The 7,141-nt window shown below is 32.8% G+C and overlaps 1 long non-coding RNA gene across 1 annotated transcript; it reads right to left on the bottom strand.

The window, feature by feature from the left end:
* Nucleotides 1-516: 516 nt before the first annotated feature.
* Nucleotides 517-1,199, bottom strand: LOC113234308. The gene is made up of 2 exons (XR_003310786.1): nt 950-1,199; nt 517-650 (listed from the first exon to the last, which is right to left on the bottom strand). It is a non-coding gene; the product is annotated as an uncharacterized LOC113234308 (long non-coding RNA).
* Between the last annotated feature and the right edge of the window lie 5,942 nt (nt 1,200-7,141).

The following is a 7,141-nucleotide window of genomic DNA, read 5'->3' as shown; positions in this document are numbered from 1 at the left end:
AGTCAAAAATTTTTCTATTTCTTTAAAACATCTGTAGTCGTAATCATTTTTCTCTGGTAGTTTGACTTTTTTACCATTTTTCTCTCTCTCGTTAAGTTTCTTAACGCGTTCCGATATTTTATACGTAGTATCGTAAAGTGTTTGCAGTGTTTTATCTATTAATTCATTTGGGACTCGCCCCTGTTCTAGAATTTCACCTATTTTGTTTTTAGTGTTCACATTAACTGTACCTCGCTTGATTTCGTCTGCTAACAATTCTCCAAGGTTCCTTTCAAGGTAATCACGATTATCTGTTACCGGACCTTCGTTCAAAATTTTCTTTATATGGTCTGTTAGAATTTCATCCAGATATTCCAAAGTCATAAAGTTTTCTGCACTTTCAGGTCTAAGAGATCTCTGAAGAACGTTATGTGCCAAAGACTGTGCTTCTGGACCAGTAACACCAGCCTCTTCAACTAAAAGATCATGCAATCGATTTTCAACATGAATTGATTCCCGATCTTCCTGTTCGTTTTCCGATTTTCTGTTTTTTGTGTTTGATGTATTTGAATCCCTCCGTGGTAGATTAGTAGGAAGTTGAGTTCCTTCCTTCGATGAAGTGGGCTTGTCTACAAAAGACGTCTTCCTTGGCTTGGTAGCAGCACCTGCGTCTATAACAATTTAGCGAAAAAAGTGTTTTTAAGTTAAAGGAATAATAAAATATTGATTTTATTCTCTAGATTAGATGCAGGTTCAAATCCTATCAGATCGAAGGAATTTTTCTTTGTATTCGATCTTTATATTAATAATATTATAACAAACTAATGGAATAATATAATATTGCGTGATTAATTTTGACGTATAATTTATGGATTCATGTAGTTTGTAATGTGGAAAATCATTATCTGATAAGATTGATTTAAAAAACACTCATCTGTCTTTAAATTAACTTGTTAAAAGAAATAATTACCTTTAGTTTTATAACGCAACTGTGATTTCTCTTTACTCCGGTCTTCAAACCTACGCCCTTTTGGCGACATAGATGTATTTTCTGCTGGACATTGTTCACTAGAACTTCGTGTGACTTGTCTACGAAGTAACTCATCACTTATAAAAACTTGTGTTTTTAAAATCTCTGGTAACTTGTTTATATTAGTTCTACTATATTTCTTGTCACATATTGCTGGAATCCATTGTTTTCGTTTGTGTGGGGTTTTTTTGGGTGTAAGGTTAATTTTAGGTACTCCTACTTGGTCATCCACTTTTTCCATAGGTTCTTCTATGTCAGATGTTTCAGTACAAAACATGGTACATTTATTTGCCGCTTTCTCTTTATTAAAAGATTTTTCTTTTTCTTCTGCATTCTCTTGGGATTTTTTTTCATTTGCGCGATGTATTTCAGACGGTTCCAGCTTATATTGTAGAATTTCATCTTCACTTGGAGATAAAATAAAAACGTCGTACCAAACTCCTTTTTCCTTACTTTCTTTTTTTCCTTTTTTGAAGATTTCATAATGTATAATGTCGTCAAAGAGTTTTGCAATTTCTTCTTCAGAAATGATAGACTCACACTCAAACTCATTCGGAGTTCTGTTAATAACATCTTGTTTGCTCCTTTTTTGAGCTAATGGCGTGCTTTTCTTAGTATGCACTTCTCCGTTCATTTTTGATGTAGCCTTTACTATGTTTTCTGTGCTGATTAAGGGTACAAAATGTTTTTGTTTAGCATTACTTTTTATTTTACCCGTGACTATGTATTTGGGTTCAACTTCACGACGCCTTATCCTCCTACCATTATAATCGTATTCTGATATTTTAATGGAATCAGTGTCCTTATTTTGATTTTTTTTATGTTTTGAGCACCTAGATGTGCCTTCAATGTCGTCAATGGATAATTTGTTCTTATCGCGGTCTGAACATTTTAAATTGCAATTACTATGAACGGACAGCTTTCGTGAAAGCGGTTTCTGATCTTTACTACTACTTACGAGTATTGGATCATCGTCCATTTCTTTACGTATATTAATATTAGAACCTGTCAACAGTCTTTGAATAAGTTTATCCTTTTGCTTTACATCCACTCTTTCCCCAGTAACTTCGGCAACATCTTCCGAAAAGAAACGTAATTTTCTCACAATGTGTGTTCGTGATTCCCCAGAACTCAAATTCCCCTTTTTAATTCTTTTCGAATTTTGAGAAACTTTCGTAAAAATTCTTTGGCCGGTAGTGTTACCTGGTTTGTATTGAGTACTTCTAAACCAAGCTGCTACTTGTTTGTTTACAGACTGTTTCCGCTTATTGTCAGAGTCGTCAAAACTCTCTGAACTACTTTGCGTGTCATCTACTTCGAAATTAAGTTGTTCTGCTCTTTCTTGTTTCTCCTTTTCATAATTTTTGCAAACTTCGTCGACTAAATTCAGAACAATTTTTTCCTTAGCAGCAAACGGTAAAGTTTCAAAATGATCTTCTAATAACTTATTTATTTCATGCATAGCATGCACCTTCAACTGATCTTTGCATTCTGTGCTTTTGTATGCCTTGCTTTTCTCTAAAGCTATTATATTATGTTTCAAGCTTCTAATTATCTTTCTTTTTATATAATCAGAGCTGTGTATTGAATATTCACCCAGGATTTTTACTAAATCACCTAGTGTGTTTGGAGTTTCATTATTTTTTTGTTTTCTTTGGGATTTTAGTAATCTAATCAGTAATACTTCAGCTAAGTGGTTTTTTACATTTTCATCCAGGAACTCACTTCTTTGTTCTAAAATTTTATCGAGTTCTTCTCTTGTTTCAGCTAACATTATTATCTTAGTTTTTTCGTTACTAATTTTTCGGTTTCGTAATTCGTCAAGTTTGCTTTTTAACGATTTCGCCATGTGAGCGGTAAATGTGTTATCAGTTCCTTTAGGGCTGCTTTCCTTTTTCGGCAGTTCATTTTCTACTGAAGACGTACTTTGCCCTTTGACTTTATCCTCTGCTTTATTTGCTGTCTCTTGATCAATTTTCTGTTTTCGTTGGCCTATAATTGATACTCGTTTGTCTGTAATCGTAATTGGTACATTAACTCCTTACATTTCTGTGCCCCCAAAGCCGTACATTTCCTCTTTTTTACATGTTGTTCTGTTATTATAAAAGCTGATTATGTATGTGAATAATTTAAATTATGTAATACCTAATTAACCTGATAGGCAGTACCTACTCTAATTTTCAAATACTAGATTGATGCTCGTGAATTAAAAAAAATATATTTGTGTATAAAAAGCAGCGATACAGTCGTCATTCCCCATCCATTAAAACGGTTTATGGGACTTTTTGTCAATGTTTGCTATCGAATTGTATCACTGTGTGGGGAAGAGCGGCTAATACAAACACAATTTTCACAATCTAATAGACCCGTTTTGACATCTAACATCGCAACGTAAGTAGGAAGGTGAACGATTACAATACAAAATTTTATGATTATATAATAAAGTTCTAGATAGAATAATTAACATTTATTTAACATTATATGGTAAGTGTTAAAGGTCAACGTGATAGCAAACAGAAATAGTTGAAAAGCAAAGTCTAATCACAAGAAAGAGACACCAAAAACAAACGAGCACAAACCAAACTTTCAAGATGGCGAAAGATCGAAATCAGTGTAGGTAAAGGATTTACAAAAAAGGAATTTAGACCATTTATTTAAAAAGTTTTTTACTCACTTTTTATTTTTTAGATTTAAATAGGTAAGAATTGATTACTTTTGTTGAGTAGCATGACGTTTTTACAGTGATATTTATCTATTTGTGAAAATTTACCGATTTTCAAGCCTAATGCTGGTAACACTACATAGAGCCAGACAGAAAAAAATTTTAATTTGCTTGTCTTTAAATATGCACATTTAATTTAGATTGTGTTGTTGTTGATTTGTTTTTTATTATAATCCGTGATCGATCTCATTAGATGTGAATTCTATAAATGAACTTTTGAATAATTATTTGGATGACAATAGAAAAATATCCGAAAAAACCGAATGAACGGGTGACCGAAAAAAAAATCGGATTTAAAAACATACCGTTTTTGCATGCCCTGCCCTAGATGTAACATTGAATATATATAAGTCTTTAAATTTTTACTGAATGTTTCATATTCCATAAATGTTTCACAACCATGATATTCAAATATTTTTTGTGAAAATACTCCACTAGTTTGTTATAATTATTAATACAAAGATGGAACACTTAGAAAAAATTCCTTCGATCCAACCGGATTGGAACCGACGTCTCCTAGCAAACCGATGAACCAGCGGACCTCACGAATTCCTCTATGTGCTTGTTGTCGGATCTTTGTATTTGTCTTATTTAGTTTTATCCCCTTGTATTGATAAAATAAATCATTTATTACCTCTTCATTCATTATAATAGTTATATATTTTTATATTCTCTCACATCAGATAGATATATAATAACAGTATAGTTTCAATATTCAATTTTGTGAGAGACAGGAGCCTCAATTAGGGTACCTCGTGTCTTAGGTCTATATATATATATATATATATAGACCTAAGACACGAGGTACCTAAGACCTAAGACATATATATATGGGTTGTAACCGAAGGGTGCAGTAGAAATTCAAGGACGTGGAGAGTTATTTTCAAATAACAAATTGGCACTTGTATTTTTGTAGAATATATTGTTTAATTAAATTAATTTCATATTAAAAAAATACGCTAATTCGTCGTTATCGATATTAAAATCGAGCTCGAACATCCCTAACTTACTACTTGCTTTGAAGTTGTCGAAAATACGTGACGTAATAGATTTTGTTATTTATTTACTCACAAAACTTCTACTTCTGAGCACATGTCACAAATATTATAGGGCATTTTAAAACGCTGAAAGAACAGGTCTTTATCCGATTTCATAGAATCACTGTAAAACGCAGCTTAGGATACATGAACTGTGAAAGGTGCTAGAAATGATTCGTTATGTACATAGCACTAATTAGCAGCAAAATTGCAATTGTAGTACTTAAAATTGGCGTACAGGGCGTACATTTTCAACATTTTTCATTAAAATGCTTATGTCACAAAAAAAAATTACTCCGATTTTTTAAATATTTATTTTCTGGATTGTTACAAACTAGGTAACATCCTGTTCCAAACAAACAAAAAAACGGGCACCTTCGATTTTTTCCCTGCCTGAAATAATTACAATACGAAAAAGGCTTTATTCATAGGAAATGAAACTATTTTTCCGGATTTAAATCGCGTATATTTGTTTTTCCAAACAAACCGACGTTCCGACCCCTTTAGAGGTCCCATGGTCACGGTTACAGATATATATCGATACACGCCGGAAGTGTACGTACTTCGCGTGGCCAAAGTAAGTGAAATTCTCTTACTTGCCGCTGCTACACTTCAGAACGCGCTGGACCGTTATCGTAGATAAATACCAGTCGAAAACGCGAAAAATGCATAATTGTGCCATTATATACTGCAACTAAACAGGGAGGTTTCGTTCCACGGGCAAGTGATTTTGTAATCAGAAGATGCATAATTTATTTTAAAAACAATTGTTTTGGTTTTGTACGAATTTCGACAAAACAAATGTACAACCGAGTGTATGTCTCATGATTTATAATACATTGCGGCTTTCACTTGGTGCGATATATTTGTGATCCTTTGTTAATACGCCATGAATATCGAGCGAACGCACTTTTGTATAATGCATTCAGTTTCGTGGTACGGCCGCTTGTACATTTCTTTGGCCAAATTTGACATTTAGTGATGTATACGTTAGGCAATACTGTTCTCGATTCTGATCGATTTTGAAAACAAAGGGACGGAAATTATTATGACCTTAGCAATATTATAAAAATATTGAATAACTCTTTTGTTACAGCGTTTCGTTTTGTAGTATCTATTGTCACTAGTATCAGCAATTTCGATAGTTTTTGCAGCACGTCGCCTCGAATGTCCGAATATAGTGAGCAAATAATTACATACATCGCCGGATATGTAGTACGAGTAAGACAAAAAATATATAATGCAAAGAATTAACAGTGCGCTGTCTTTAGAAAAACCTGGAGTTGGTCATATATAGTTCGTTACTTTCGCGGACGAAGGTGGAAGATGGTATCCAAAAATGCAGAGCAGCAGAGTTAGAAACCCGAGAAATAATAAACAAATTACAAAATTTTCACACGAGGCCGTCATTAATAAACCTCCTCTAATTAATAACATTTTACCATATTTTGTCAGCAGTAATATTTTCATTTGTCTTGGCATTCATCAATTTGATCAATTACCAACAGAAAACCGTCTAGTAAAATTAATTAAGGCAGTCGCAAGTTCATATATTGACGTGCGTATTCATTATTTAAGTTAATCGATAATATCTTCTATTACAAAAAGATGTTATATAATAAGCTCATTTTATTGGAAGGACAATAATTTCAATATTTGAAGTCGATTAAAAATTAAAGTCTTAATTTTTTTAAGTAATCAACAGTAAAATAAAGGAGTTAACTATCTTATTCTAGTATTTTTCTACAATATTATTATTACTATTAATATTACTACTTGTAATCAACAAATACTTGAACAAAAATTATTCTATTTAGAATCGATTAATTGAATGGAATACGCGTGTTCCGTTCAATCCATCGATTTAGAGCGAGCGGAAGGAGGTTTCATGACTAACTAGCTCTTGTGACGTCATAGTGGGTACAAAAAATTTTCAAACAAATTGCTGTACTTGCGGCGTCTATCTAGGTACATGTCTGCAATAGTTTCATTTCCTATGTGTAACAATCGCGAAAACCTAAGAACTCGATAGGTTTTATTCTTTCAAAAATGTCACTGGCTTGATAGTTAGGTCCTCATTTGTAAAAACATTCGTTCCAAATTTTAATTAAAGAGATAAAACCTGTTTACAAGAACTACTCTTCACTGCATAAAACGGCGGGAATGGTTGAAAGTTCATATGAACTAATAAATCACTTTTAAATAAATTTTGAAAGTTATCTCGTTTAATTCATCATGTAAAGTTATTGTACCATCACTAAGTGGTCTCTAAAATGGTTGACAAAACAATAATAGCCAGCGAAATTATAGCGCTGCTTGAAGAAAATTGTTCTCAATGTTACATGTCATAGAGGCTGAATGTGAGTCGTGCGA

The sequence above is a fragment of the Hyposmocoma kahamanoa genome, unplaced genomic scaffold (genome assembly GCF_003589595.1).
Source record: "Hyposmocoma kahamanoa isolate Upper Pololo Valley unplaced genomic scaffold, ASM358959v1 83, whole genome shotgun sequence".
NCBI lineage: Eukaryota > Metazoa > Arthropoda > Insecta > Lepidoptera > Cosmopterigidae > Hyposmocoma > Hyposmocoma kahamanoa.
The sequence above is the reverse complement of the archived record's forward strand: the minus strand, read 5'-3'. Positions and strand labels throughout refer to the sequence as shown.